Genomic DNA, 14,169 nt, shown 5'->3' on the forward strand with positions numbered 1-14,169 from the left:
TCATGAAAATTTATTAGCAGTCCAAATTCCTTTCCCTTTCTTTTTATAAAAATATTGTTGGATACAATACATTTAGCATTATTTCGGCTGTGTAAGTAGCGTAAAAATTTTAAATAGATATGTTAAAAGAAGTTTCCGTGTGGATGCTCTTTCATCTCCCTGCACCCCTTGGATTAAGGTCCTGCACTCTTTCCGCCTGCTGCAGACGCTGCCTGGAAACTACCCTGACATGAGCGGTTCATGCCTCACCCAATCCGCGCCACAAACTCTATTTTTCGGTAAAATGTTGGCCATGTGGAGCTCCCGCTACTCTCAATTAATGTTTTGCCGAGCCCTGCATACACCACAAATGTGGACGAAATCGGTCGTGACGAGTAGGCGTGATCCCCTTGTGGGAACACAACACGACACTACACTACGTGTACTCTACTAGACAACAGTACACGATACTACACCAGTACATATACAGTGTAACAGTGCGCCATAGTATTCCAAAACACAATGCGAAGTCCAGTTTCACAATATACAGCAGTACCAGGCACCACTAAAGTCAGTACCGAAGTACACACACGCAGTGCATCACAGAGGTAAGCAGTTCAAAGCAAGTGTTTCTCTATTCACGAACTTTTGAATGCACGAATTCTGTTTGTAACAATCCAAACCTGATGAGAACCAGTAATGTTCGCAATATGACTTATTTGTGTAACGAAGTATTTTATCCGATCACAACAGTTAAATAAACTACTAGAAAACTTAATATTCCTCGCCGAAATTATCTGTCCAAAAAGCGCTGTTGGATTTTGATACTGACATTCGTCAAACTAAGTGAGCAAGGATTACACACCGGAAGAGTGGTGTGGCAACACGGGACGGAAGGAAGCAGTAGCGATTGCTGTTCCAGACAAAGTCAGAGGAGCGACACATTTCGTATCGTCACATTCATGACAGTCAGGTCTCGTCAACGCAATTACGTCTGAAAGTGCCTAAAGACCGTTGTACTGTTCAGACAATACACTAGTACGTAGGTCACATGACCAGTAGACGACACTACACTAGTACAGTCTTTGGCAGGATAGATAATACACTGGGGCACGTGAGTACCAGATGTAACTACACTACTGGACAATAGTACGAATGGTACAGGACACAACTGTAGAGGACAGCATAACAGTGCACAAGTATCTACATCTACATACATACTCCGCAATCCACCATGCGGTGCGTGGCGGAGGGTACCTCGTACCACAACTAGCATCTTCTCTCCCTGTCCCACACCCAAACAGAACGAGGGAAAAATGACTGCCTATATGCCTCTATACGAGCCCTAGTCTCTCTTATCTTATCTTTGTGGTCTTTCCGCGACATATAAGTTGGCGGCAGCAAACTTGTACCGCAGTCAGCCTCAAATGCTGGTTCTCTAAATTTCCTCAGTAGCGATTCACGAAAAGAACGCCTCCTTTCCTCCAGAGACTCCCACCAGAGTTCCTGAAGCATTTCCGTAACACTCGCGTGATGATCAAACCTACCAGTAACAAATCTAGCAGCCCGCCTCTGAATTGCTTCCATGTCTTCCCTCAATCCGACCTGATAGGGACCCCAAACGCTCGAGCAGTACTCAAGAATAGGTCGTATTAATGTTTTATAAGCGGTCTCCTTTACAGATGAACCGCATCTTCCCAGAATTCTACCAATGAACCGAAGACGACTATCCACCTTCCCCACAACTGCCATTTCATGCTTGTCCCACTTAATATCGCTCTGCAATGTTACGCCCAAATATTTAATCGACGTCACTGTGTCAAGCGCTACACTACTAATGGAGTATTGAAACATTACGGGATTCTTTTTCCTATTCATCTGCATTAATTTACATTTATCTACATTTAGAGTCAGCTGCCATCCTTTACACCAATCACAAATCCTGTCCAAGTCATCTTGTATCCTCCTACAGTCACTCAACGACGACACCTTCCCGTACACCACAGCATCATCACCAAACAGCCGCACATTGCTATCCACCCTGTCCAAAAGATCATTTATGTGGATAGAAAACGTGCATAACATGAAACGGTAATGTACTGGCATACTACACAACACGGTAATACTCTGGTACACTGTGTACACTACTGATGCACAGGAGAAACACTGAAGAACACGCACCGGCGGTGTGCCCTCTTCTTTAAAATGCGCTTCCTTTGACGACCTTGCTGGATGTATTTTCAGATGAAACCACCAGTTCCCTCTGTAGCAATCCAGATCTGATGATTGCCGTAAAGAGTCGAAATTTCCCACAAATATTGGGTCTTTATGCAATCTCAGGTAACTAAAATCTCTGAAGCTATCGATGCCAACAACACTTCCGAAGTGTAATATTTCCGAAAACGCAGTAAGCAGCGGAAGGAGGACACGAAAAACACCGCGGCCAGCAGCTACGAGGTCGAGGCAGAGTCGGGGAGTCCAGCACATGCTTGGCACACACTTGTCTCAGCTCGAGGCATGGAAAGCCGGAGGCGCTGCTAGGGCTCGCGCGGGTTTACCACGGAGGGCATTCGTGGCCCCGTAACGACTCGCTGCACGCCTCACCTTAAAAAAGGAAGCGCGAAGTTAGCTGCAACTTGCACAGAAACCAGTCTGCAGTTGAGAGAATCGAAGGAGATGACAGGGGAGCAATGGCTGAGAAGGGAGACACGCTTGTAGCCCATGTCCGATGTTATTCAGTCTCTACACTGAGCAGCTAGTAGAGTACAGTTCACAGGGACAAAATAAAAACAATGAAGTGCGAACATGAAAAATGTCATTCTGTCAGGGACGGCAAAGGACCTATAAGAATGGGAAATCTGGAAAAGAGATTATAAGATGAACATCAACAGAAGTTGTACAAGGGTGATGAACAGCAAGAGAACGAAAACGCGCCATGCCTAGGGGATTAGATTAGGAAATGAGACGCTAAAATCAGTAGACGGGTTTTGCTATTTGGCCAGCCAAGTACCTCACGATTGCGGAAGAAGAGAGGATAAAAAATGCATAGGTATAGGAAAAGGATAACTGTATTTAATTTCTATAATAATGAATGAGGTACATTAGACTCGTAAAAGCGAGGAAAGCGGCCATTAAATTTGAACTTCTTATCTACGGCGAGTTTCGGAGGCTTTGATCCGTCATGATGTATCAGTTCTGTGTTTAGATAACTTGCTTTGCTACCGCTAAATTCAAATGACTCTGAGCACTATGCGACTTAACATCTAAGGTGATCAGTCCCCTAGAACTTAAAACTACTTAAACCTAACTAACCTAAGGACATCACACAACACCCAGTCATCACGAGGCAGAGAAAATCCCTGACACCGCCGGGAATGGAACCCGGGAACCCGGGCGTGGGAAGCGAGAACGCTACCGCACGACCACGAGCTGCGGACTAAAATAGTATGTACCTGGGATTAATGTTGTATATTCACTATCGATCCCAGAAATATCTTTATAATTTTGAATATAAAAAGTATTTATACGGTCATTTGTATTATCAAATTGTCGCAGCCGGTCATTTTCTAATATATTGCGCCAACCAACATTAGTCAGACGACAGAAAGACGTGCAGAAGACATTGCTACTCTCAACACTAAGATCGACATATCGATAGTCAAATCGAAACTAGTCTTATTTTGACAGCTATCTTGTGTTCTGCACTGCTAATTTGTTTCGTGCGTAGTGCTTTAAAGACCTCTTTGTGAAGTCTGTGAACAACGGCCAAGAAGTCCAGGAGAGGCATCCACCAACACATCGCAACATAACTTCCACGCGATAAGAACAAGGTGAGTGACTGATTTATAAAATTTTCATGTGAACAGAACACGAGCATGCAAAGTGACATCGCCTCTTACTATGTTATCCTCCTCTCTCTCCGCAGGACGAGCAAGGCAATCGTGTAAAGAAGGTTTAATATCTGTGTAAACATGTGTTAAATTTTTTGTAATGCCAGTATGCCCTGATGATGAGGTAATACCTCGAAACATGTCGCTGAATAAATAAATTAGTGCCGGCCGCGGTGGTCTAGCGGTTATAGGCGCTCAGTCCGGAGCCGCGCGACCGGTCGCAGGTTCGAATCCTGCCTCGGGCCTGGATGTGTGTGATGTCCTTAGGTTAGTTAGGTTTAAGCAGTTCTACGTTCTAGGGGACTGATGACCATAGATGTTAAGTCCCATAGTGCTGAGAGCCATTTGAACCATTTTTTGAAATAAATTAGCTATCAACAAATTTCGTATCATAAAATTCCCTCAACAACAGTTACAATTTAGCTACAATAAGGTGGAACATCTCATTCCATCTCGATCTAAATACATACGCTGCTTCTCACCGTATGGTGCATGACGAAAGTTATCTTGTACGACTGCTAATAATTTTCTTTCCTGTTCCACACGCAAATGGAGCGAGGCAAAAACGTCTCATCTATACGCCTCGGTACGAGTCCTAATTTGTTTTTTCTTGTCTTTACAGTCATTACGTGAAGTGATCCTGGAGGCAGAATGATCGATTTGCAATCTGTCGCAAATGCCTACTTGTCAACAGCATTGCGCGAAAATAACGTCCTGTTCCCTCCAGGGATCACCACTGTGCGCTGTTCTCGCGTTACGCAGCCAGTGGTTCCGGCGCCAGCGCTTGTGTGCGCAGCTGGCGCGCCAGTCCCGCCCCAGAGTAGGGGGACGCCTCTGGCAGTAATATCTCTGAAAGCCGAGCACAGCAAACACTGTGCGGGCGGTAACTCAGCAGGAGACAACGCAGCACAGGCTGGCGCCGCGTGTCCGGTCGTCCGTAGTAGGGCCTTTGACGCTGCGCTGCGACATCGCCTTGCACAAGAAAGAAATGCTTGTGCGGCGTCCCATTTTCCCTGAAAGGTCACTATCACAACAAGACCAGATTGGTTGGTTTTGGGGTTTGATGGGGGCTAAACATCGAGGTCATCCGTCCCCTGTTCCAAAAAGACATCCTATATAGTAAAAGCGTAACCTCTGCACCCAGAGGGAGGGCACACCAAGGGGTACAGAGCTAAAACGAACACCGCAGTAACACAAAACAGAGGACACGTAAAAGGTGCAGCGCTAATGGTTGACTAGAGTAAAACAGACTACAGGGGTTGATGGATCAGGTAAAAGGTCAACCACACAACTACAAACGAAGAACCTCCAGCTGGAAAGCGCTGACAGAGGTACCAACACAACTTGTTACCATAAAAGACACTATTTTGATATCCACATCACAATTTAAAGTCGCTGGATTGGGTGTAGCCTGAGAAATCACGCAAGAGCGCTCACACTAGAGCGAGTGATAAAAACCAGCTGCACGGATAAGAAAATCAGAACGTCGCTCTTAATCGGGGAGAAAGTTATTGACTGCATGGGGATTCAGAGTAACTTGGGTACAACTTTGATTTAGCGCGATTAACAACGGATTGCGGTAAATGTAGAAAAATGAGTACGAATCACAATTCTGTAGCATTCCGACACGGTATTAGTGATGTGCTGTCCGATTAAATACCTAGGTGTAATGTTACAAGGAGCACGGAAGGCAGGTTGCAGAGAAGATCAATGGTGCACTTGGCTTTACCGAGAAAATGCTCTGAGAAGGCGTTCGTCTACGAACGAGACTGCACACAGTCCGACCCATCAAGTGTTCGTAATCCCCGTCAGGTGGGATTAATGGAAGACACACAAACAGTTCTACGTCTACATACGCATTCCTCACACACCCGTACAGTGCGTGGCGAAGGGTAGCATGTACACTACTACTCGTTTCGTCTCCCACTCGCAAACAGAGCAAAGGGAAAACGACTATCTGTGTGTCTTTGTACGAGCCCTAAATCCTCTTGTTTTATGTTCGTCGTCCTTACGTGAAATGTATGATGCCGGCAATAGAATCGTTCTGCAATGCTGGTTTTCTAAATTTTTTCAATAGTGCTCCTCGAAAAGAACGTCGGCTTCCCTACAGGGACTCCCATTTGAGTTCCCGAAGTGGCTACGCGATACTCGCATGTTATTCGAACTTACCGGTAACAAATCTAGCAGTCCCCCTGTGGAATGCTTCGACGTCTTCCTTTAATCCGAGCTGGTGCGGCTTCCAAGCATTCTAGTAGCACTCAAGACTAGTTGACACCAGCGTCCTAAAATCCTCTCTGCTTTAACAGATGAACCACACTTCCCTATTATCTCCCAATAAATCCAAGTCGCCCATTTGCCTTCCCTGCTACTGTCCTTCCATGCTCGGTCCATTTCATTTCGTTTGGCAACGATACGCGCAGATATTTCAACGACGTGACCGAGTCAAACAGGACACTGCTAATACTGTATTCGACCATTACGGTTTTGTTCATCCGCGCCTTAGCTTACATTTTTGTATTTTTGGAGCTATCTGCCATTCATCACACCAGCTATAAATTTTGTCTAAGTCATCTTGTATCCTACCAAAGCCACTCAACTTCGACACCTCACCGCACACCACAGCATCACCAGAAGACAACCGCAGACTGCTGCTCACGCTGTCCGCCAAATCATTTATGTATAAAGAAAACAACAGCCGTGCTGCCACACTCGCCGTCGAGATCATCACCGTACTGGGTTCTGTTACTTAAGAAGCCTTCGAGCCACTCAGGCATCTGGGAACCTATTCCATACGCTCGCTCCCTCGTTAACAATCACCTGTGGCGTACCGTCTCAAATGTTCGTCGTAAACCTCGCTATATCGTTACTGCGTGATGTCCTTTTGCCGCGGTTCGCAGTGTATTGTGTGAGAAAAGGGCAAGCTGCACGAGCGATGCTTTCTAAAACCGTGCTGATTCGTCAACATATGCTTTTCCGTCTCAAGCAAATTTATTATATTCGAACTGAGAATGTGTTTAATGATTCTGCAGCAAACCGATGTTAATGATACTGGTCTGTAATTTCGCTGCTCCGTTCTTGTAGCCTTCTCATACACAGGGGTATCCTGTGCTTTTGTGCAGTCGCTTAGGACTTTGCATATTCGCGATAGTTGCAAGGTACGTAAGGGACCAATGCCGTAGAGTACTCTTTGTAAAGCCGAATGGGATTCCATCAGGGCATGGCAGTTTATTTGTTTTTAACTATTTTACCTGCTTCTCTGCACCTGGGATGGATATTACTATATCCTCCATACGGGCAGTCCGTGCGATGTTCAAACGATGGTATGTTTGTACGATCCTTCTGTGTGAATGATTTCTTAAATACGAAATTTGAATCTTGCGCTTTCGTTTTGCTACCATGAACTGCTACACCAGACTGGTCAGTGAGTGGCTGGATAGAAGTCTTAGACCCGCTTAGCGAATTTACTTAGGACCACAGTTTCCTGGAGCTCTAGGCCAGATCTTTTGCTAAGACATAACGGTGTTAACTGCTGTATGCTTCGTGCATAGATCTTTCCACAGGCGCACGAATCTGTAGTAGCTTTAGTCCGTTGTCAGTTGAAAGGAGTGTTGCCAGGTTTGTTGCCGACAGTGTCGGGAAGCGCGCGATCACTGCGCTGGTGATTTCGTGAGCTGGGACGACCTTTCCGGGAAACGCTGTTGACGAAGTTTAGGCAACCGGCGTTTGCGATGGCCTGCACAAAGATACTACTACCTGCTACGTAGAACAGACAACCAGTACACAGCGTGCGATTACAGCAGATGTCAAACATCTGGAGCGAGCCACATATTTTAAACATTAAGCAGCAATAGAAAGAAGAAACACAAAAAATCTGTATTCGGATCAGGACCTGCAAAAGTTGGATCCGTTAGTAGGGTTCTGGACGTGTTAACGAGACCGCATACAAGACGATAGTGGCGCCGCCGCCACGCTGTGGCCCCACACTGTGGAACAATCGTCAAGTTCCGGAGTGCGAATCCTCGTCAGGCAGGCATGGCAGTCGCTGCCGAAGTGCACCAGACGTGACCGGAGAACCTGAATCCCTGGAATTCTCGGGAATTTCGCGCAGGGATTACGAGGATGAGGTGCGAGACTTTAGGGCGCGCAGACCTATACAGTCATTTTTCTTCAGCTCGACACGCGAGTCAAGAAATTCATTAACACTGGTGCGACGTTTTCATTCCACGCGTTGTACACTGGCTTGCTGAGTACGTGTGTTGACAAAGACGGACCGCCAGGGCCAAATAAGGCCGACCAGTGTTCGTATAGAGGCATTCAGGGAATCATTTTTCCCTCGCAGCTACCAGAAGAGGAGACCAAATGACTTCGGTGGCAGAAAGTACGCTCCAGTAGGTACAGTGGAGTGTTCGAGTACGTATGCAGACTGAGCGAGTGTTCTACTTACTCCACCACAGAGGACACAGTCACTCACTCAATGAGTCACAGTGGTGAACGAGCATTACTAACCTCCCCACATGTATTTACTACTGACGCCTTTCCAGCTACTGATGCTCATCGTCGAGTTTCGAGGTACACGAAGCGCTCAAGTATTAACTACTGCTGCTAAGACAATAAGAGGTGTTTATATGGTGATAGTCTGTCAAAAACATTATATATTAGGTCGCTCTGCACCTTTGGCCTCACTTTAAAAATAATCTAGAAACTAAAACAGAACTTTAAGACAGTGCAAAAAGAGTTGCAAAAACGAAGAGAGATGTTAGGGCACGACAACAGGCAGAGGACATACATACACGGTGTCGTCAGCATTAAATCGCAATAAACAAACGGGTCAGCATGTCTTCGGCGAAGAAATGCATAATTTTTTTCGTTTCTATGTGGGGAGGAATATGCCGTGGACTTAATGAAGTCCTTGGGAACGTAACAAATCGCCGATTACCTTGCTAATACTGCAAGAGACAGTGAAATGAAAGCAACTGCTAATACACTTATCCCACTAAAAGACAAGACGGTCAATGCCTTCATCGAAAAATGTTTGTGGTAGCGTGCGAAACCGTGAATCTATGGAGGCATGCACCCCTTTGTCCAAAGGCAATCGACAGCCACGAATATCTTTCCTCGGGGCTCCAAAAATACGGAAATCGCATGGGAAGAGATCGGAAGTGTACCGAGAATGTGCGAGGGCTTCCCAGCGGAACTTTCGCAGTGCACTCGAAATAGCCTTGGCAACACGTGGGCGGGCGTTATCCTGCAAGAGAACGGCGGTGGCCGTCAACATTCCTGAGCGTTTGTAATTCATGGCGCGCTTTAAGTTTTGCAAAGTCGTAACTGCGCGATAATTATGGCGTCGACTCCCAAAAAGTCAATGAGCAGCAGGCCTTTCCATTCCCAGGTAAAAAGTCATAATGGCTTTACCGGAGCTGGGATGCATGGCTTCAGATTTTTGTGGTGGGGGTGAATCACGTCTTTCGATTGTTCTCTGAAGGTTGGTCTCCGACTTAAAAAGAATACATTGTTTCATCTACATCTACATGATTACACAGCAACTGACAACTAAGCCCCTGGCAGAGGGATCATCGAACCACCTTCAAGCTATTTGTATCCCGTTCCACTCTCAAACAGGGCGCAAGAAAAACGAACACTTCAATGTTTTCGTGCATGCTTTCATTTCTCTTATTTTATTACAATGATTGTTTTTCTCTGTATAGGTGGGCGCCGACATAATATTTTCGGAATCGGATGAGAAAGTGAATGATTGATATTTCACGAGAAGACCCTTCCGCACCAAAAATCTATTTTTTTTTTAACGATTGCCACCCCAATTCGCGTTTCATAACCGAGGCACTGTCTCTCCAGTTTCGCAATAGTACAAAATGAGCTGCACTTGTTTGAATTTTTTCGGTGCCCTCCGCCAGCCGTATCTGATATGGATCCCACACTGCCTAGCAAGTAACCGTGCGGTTGGTGCTGTTGGCAGTCTCTTGCCGGCCGCTGTGGCCGAGCGGTTGTAGGCGCTTCAGTTTGGAACCGTGCGACCGCTACGGTCGCAGGTTCGAAACATGCCTCGGGCATGGATTGTGTGATGTCCTTAGGTTAGTTAGGTTTAAGTAGTTCTACGTTCTCAGATGTTAAGTCTCATAGTGCTCAGAGCCATTTGAACCATTTTTTGGCAGTCTCTTTAAAAGACGTGTTGTATTTTCCAAGTGGTCTCCCAAGATATCGCACATTTTCTATGTGGTCGTTCCAAGTTATACATAAATGCAATCCTTAAGTATTTACTTGAATTTACAGCCTTTAGATTTCTGTGATTTTTCGTGTAACCAAAATTTAGCGGATTTCTTTTCGTACTCTGTCGATACCGCTCGTTATTTCGTCAGAATAAAGAGCTAGTTGTGTTTCACAGAAACGATATTTCATGAATCCGTGCTGACTGTCAATAAATCGTTTTCTTCCAGGTAATTCATGATGCTCGAGCACAGTGTGTGTTCCAAACTCCTACTGGAAATCGCCGCGCGGAGTGACCGCGCGCTTACGGCCGCCATGTCACGGATTGTGCGACCGCTCCCGCCGGCGGGTCGAGTCCTCCCTCGGGCATGGGGGTGAGTGCGTAAGATAGTTTAAGTAGTGTGTAGGTCTAGGGACCGATGACCTAAGCAGTTTGGTCGCTTAGGAATTCACACAGATTTTAACATCCTACTGGGAATCGGTGTTAACGATACGAGTCAGTAATTCAGCGGGTTACTCCTATTTCCTTTCCCGAGTGGTGGTGTGATCTGTGCAACTTTCCAGTCTTTAGGTACGGATCTTTCGAAGAGCGAGCGGTTGTATATGATTGCTATGGAGCTATTGTGTCAGCATGCCTTGAAAGGAATCTGACTGGTATACAACCTGGACCAGAGGACGCGCCTTTATTAAATGATTGAAGCTGCTTCGCTACACCGAGGATATCTACTTCTACGAGTAAGTTACTCATATTGGTAGTAGTTCCAGATTCGACATTGGTTTGTGTTATATGGTGAAGCTGTTTCGGAAGATTGTCTTATATAAATCCGCTTTAGTGTGACCGTGGTCGTCGACAATGTCATTTTCTTCGCGCAGTAAAATTACTGACTGGTGCTTGTATACATATAGTGTGCCTCGTTTTCAACTAACTGTCCCTTACGTTAGTAGTGTAACTAATATTTCAGAGCTTCGTGTACCTTGACAAAGAGCACTAGCCGGTCGAAACGCGTCGTTAATGAGGCAGTGACAGGAGACTGACAAGCCTGAAGCGCTGTGAGTGACGTACAGGCAGTGCCGCGCCGGCGTGGCTGGTGGTCGTTAGCGACGCGCCGTACCTTCCAGAGGGAACGGGGCAGCGCGTCCGACGCATTGCACACCCGAGCCGTGCCCTCAGGCCGCAGGGGTGCACGGAGCGACAGAACGTGCAGTCAGCACCGCTCGGAGGGGGCAGAGGGGGGGGGGGGGGGGGGGGGCGCCACACAATAGGCGTTTCTTTCTGGAGGCAGGCGCGACGCCGGATGTGTCGCTGGCGCCGCTGCCTCTGTGGAGGACGGCGTCGCAAACCAGCCGACCAGCTGTCCTCTGGTCGCGAGAAACCGTCCCGTCAGACGCAACGCGTCCGTCTGGACACGGCCGAAGAAGCAAACACTGCGGAATTACAGATGTCGGTATACACCGAAAGATCGCAAGACTAACAAAGGCGCTGTAAACAACACGGTAATCGGGAGGAAGCATATGAGACGGGTATGGGAAATAAGTGCTACATAGGAGTGTCGTTTGTCACCAACACTTTACAGTATATGCACGGTTATTTCACAATTCATATAGCACACTGTAGAAGGTACTTAACAGATCAACTTTTACATAGAAACCAGTGTCCAGAAACGTCATCCAATGACGCTACAGAGCGTCGAAATCATTGCCGCCGGCACCTGTAAATGTATTTACATACAGGGTGTTGCCCCGATGATCTTACAAACTTTCAAGGACGATGGGGAAGAAGAAAACAATTTGAGGAAAGAGTCCCTGTACCGGAAGTGAAAGAGTCTAAAGTTGTGAGCGAGAAACATTCTGATACCTCTGAGAGTGAATACATGTACCTGTACTGTTGTTGCGAAGATTCTAGGGTAGTAAACATCCAGAGGTGGTAATACGCGCTCCAAAACGCCCAACTTAAGAGGTATGAGCACTTACTAAACAGAGAACTAGTGTTTCACAGTTGCGAAGATGAACAGGTGCTAACAACTCCTGATGTACGCATTTTAGAGCCCATGTTTACTGGACTGTTTCTTTGTTTTGGTTCATACTACCACTTCTGAAATTTGCATACCCTACCTTGTCAGCAACGACAGTACCAGTACATTTATTACACTGTGGTTGAAAATGGCTCTGAGCACCAAGGGATTTAACTGCTGAGGTTATCAGTCCTATTACACTGTCATGAGACATAAAACCGATATTTCTGTCCCTCATCATCACCCATGAAAGTTTGAAATATCATCACGGAATCACGCTGCATTTGCAGCCGCCAGCGCATATAGCTTTGACACTTTGTGACGTCGTTGGGTGACGTTTCCGGACGTGGGTTCGTATGCAAAACTTTATCTACTAATTCCCCTCTACAACGTCTAGAAGTGTGTAACATGAACTGCGAAACACCGTGTCTACTACCAGATGAAGCAGTAAGAGACACTATGACAGGAGAACAAACGATAAAGATACTAGTGTGCTGGTATAAGCTGGCGCCAGCACTCGGGCGGCAAAGAGGCTGCGAGAAGATTGATAACAGACGCTGGAGCAAGCGAGTCTATCAGGAGAGAGGCCAAAGACAGACTCGCAAACAACGCGCCGCCAACGCCCTCTCTGCTGCCAGTATTTAGATGGTCGCCGCGGACCAGAGGACCACCCAGTCAGTGAGTCATCCAGTGAGCCAACGAGTCGAGTCGTCAGTCGCAGCCTAGTGGGAGCCGCAGTGGCATTCAGCTCGGCCTCTGGGCTCAGACTCAGTCAGCACCTGGCGACCAGAGCGGTGTACAAGGCGGACTTGTATTGCACCAGCAGTGAAGCTAGCGTGGACTATTACGGAAGAGCTTGTACCACAGCACCTTAAGTAGCTTTCTGTTCTGGTTAATAAAGAACCCTGTTAATACAGGCATGCAGTTGTGCTACAGAAATGGGATACCGGCCACTGAACAAAATCCTGTCCTTGCTTCCCACGGTACAAGCCTACAGTGACAACGAGACGAGGCAAAAGTTACTACCCATATGGTCAACCAGTGTTGGCCAAATCAGAGGAAGTGGCATATTCGTTGAAATTATAATTACATGTCACATCACAAAATGTTAGTAATTTGAATTAGATAGTAGATCATAACTAGCAGCAGACAGACCTCCAGGGGGATGGAACAGACGGGTGAGAAACACGTTGAACTAAAGTGCCCCGAGGCAGCTGAAAGCTGTTGGCTTCGCGCTCAGCGGCTCATCAGACGCGCGCTTGGGGATTGTTCTTGGCGGCTCGCCATATCGACGAGGGTCGAGGACACAGGCGTGAGTGGCAGTCTTCCGACCCAAGTACTGGAGGAATTCCTGGTGGGAGTTCAAGTGGTAGTCAAACATTAAGACGATCACACGTCGAGGAAAGGGATATTGCAGAGCGCCGTGTGCACCCACAATCGATGTAGAACGGAATAAGGGCACACAGGAGCAGATTAAAGAGCAGTAGGTATTCGGCGAGTAATCCGAGCAGCAGCGCCTCATGGAGCAACAGGCACTTCTACCACGAGAAGAGGGCCACACGCCACGCGCCAACTGCAAGCTAAGTAGCAACTGGAACGGCGCCGAACAGGGACTGCCTGTAGCTGTCTCAAAGGGCTAAGTTAGAGGAATTTCAGTGAACAGCAGCAGCAGGATACTGCGTGGTATTTGCCTCTTGAAGTATAGAGCAAGTGACCAAGGGGCTCATAATTGTTACCAAAAGTGCTGTGGATTTATCATTTAGACCAAATGGCCAGTTGTTAGCACACAGAGAGCCAGTGAAAGCTTCGTGTCTGATAAAGATCCATTTTCGTGATTACTGAAAGCATCTGACATTCTCATTAGGGGTTTTGGTTTGACACCTCAATAACCAAATACGTTCGTTAGAACAATAAACGAACTGACTAGATGTAATACCGTGCTACTTCAGCAGATCAATCCTGCCAACTCCACGAGAATTACCAACGGTGTAAAGGAACACCCATATCAACCAAGAAGAGCTCTTCCCTCTCATCTCCGCTATAAAGGTTAATATACAAGCTAACTA

The sequence above is a fragment of the Schistocerca gregaria genome, chromosome 10 (assembly GCF_023897955.1).
Source record: "Schistocerca gregaria isolate iqSchGreg1 chromosome 10, iqSchGreg1.2, whole genome shotgun sequence".
Classification (NCBI taxonomy): domain Eukaryota; kingdom Metazoa; phylum Arthropoda; class Insecta; order Orthoptera; family Acrididae; genus Schistocerca; species Schistocerca gregaria.